This window comes from Aptenodytes forsteri, unplaced genomic scaffold (assembly GCF_000699145.1).
Source record: "Aptenodytes forsteri isolate BGI_AS27 unplaced genomic scaffold, ASM69914v1 Scaffold694, whole genome shotgun sequence".
NCBI classification, from domain to species: Eukaryota; Metazoa; Chordata; class Aves; order Sphenisciformes; family Spheniscidae; genus Aptenodytes; species Aptenodytes forsteri.
In genome coordinates, this window is record NW_008795733.1 from 152,829 (window position 1) to 154,703 (window position 1,875).

The window sequence follows — 1,875 nt, forward strand, 5'->3', positions numbered from 1 at the left end:
GGGGGGGGGGAGGGGAAAGGGGGCGGGGAGCGGTGCTGAGAGCAGGAGCTGCGGAACTGGTGTGCATCCACCTTAATTCACACACTACGTAAATTTGTTCAATGGACCCTTGCATACAGTATACAGTGTAAGTATTTACGGTACGCTGTTTACCTTGTTTTGTTTTTTTTTCTTGATTGTTAACTGCAGAAATCCCCGATTCCCACCTCGTCACCATAAAATTGTCATCCAGACTCCCCCCGCCCCAAATTTGCCCCTAGACTCCTCTTCTACCAAGATATGATGTCATCTACAATATATGAAAAAGTTGCTAGTTTTACTGCTCTGTAGTGACGCACAGTCATTATAAACACCCTGAACCAATGCAGTAACACCTATTAAAGTCACAGGAAAGACTGATAAATTTCCCTTAACGTTGGCCTGTGGCAAAGATAAATCCATCCGTCTGGGAAGGCTAGGGCAGGCGGGTGTTGGTGTCCCAGGTGCACACAGAGGTAAAACACACAGACTCTACTCGCCCGTCTGTGACTGGGTTTACAACAAAGAAACCCAAGAATGTTAGGCTGCCGTTGAACAAATAAACCCACTCAAAGGCAGATTTTCTTCAAATCTTAATATTGGAATAACAAGCTGTGGTTATGCATACCGGTGCCCGAAATACCAGCAGGGCTAGCAGAAACCGATTAACGAACAATGGCCAAAATCAGTCAAAGTAATTGTACAGTTGCCTCTTTCCAAGATGTACTCACCTTTTGAGAAGTATCTGGCAGCCTACACCGATTTTGTCTTTAATTCACTCATTTACTATTCATTTACCATCGAAATAACTTCTTCAGCTTTCTGCTACATCTCTCTAATTTTGTAGCGCTGCCTAATGCTTGTTTAGTGGGCTGTAAGGGAACCTGCCTTCGATTCTCTTTCTTTTTAACAACATTTTCAAACCTTACAACTCCGCTTTAGTATTTTAGCATCCCTTGTCCTATTGTCCTTTTCCACACTCTGCTGTGAACAGTGATGTCCCCAGCAGTCAGGCAGCTTCACTCACCGGAACACACGTGTTCCCGGCACCATCTCAACACCCAGCTCCTACCGCACTGCCTTCCCAGCCCAGCCTGGATGAGCGCCTGATCCACACACCGCTCAGGTAGACCGCTCTGGGCCACGGCCAAAATCCAGTGCTTGGTAATATTAAATATCCAGTGGCACCACAGCCACTCCTGCTGTGAAGGGAGTAACACCGTTGTGCCGTGGGGGCAGAATCCAGCCTTGCCCTTTGTGCGAAGACACTGCTCTGCTCGGCAGAGTCCCAGGCCTGTTCCTCCCTGCCTGTTCGTGCTCTGCCTCCCACATCCAGCTGCCCCAGGGGTATCAAGGGTGTCTTTACACTCAGTTTCTCCACTCTCACTCTTGTTTGGCTGCCCTTCCACCCAACCCCTCTTTTCAGGGTCTCCAATCTCAAACGTCTCCTCTCCATCTCAAGTCGCTTACCCTAATTATGTTATTTGCACATCAGTCGTATGAAACACCTTTAATATAGACACTTCCCTTGGTATCACAACGGATAATGTAACCACTGTTTAAAACCCCTCGTCTTTGATCTCACGTGTGCCTTCAATTTGCCATCTCCGAACCGTTCCCTATTCCCTCCCCTCGGCTTGACCCATTTTTAAAACCGGTTTGACCCGAGCCGCCGAGGAATTCAACTTTTTACGATCCCGAGGACACGGTCCAGGACCTCTGCGGTCTCACTCACCGCTACACAACCCCTCTCATCATGTCCCGCTCCCCGACGTGCTCACAGAGGGCTTTCTCCACGTCCCTCCGCCCGGCAGGCGGGGGGCGGTGCGCCATTTCCCCACCCCAGCAACCCCACGC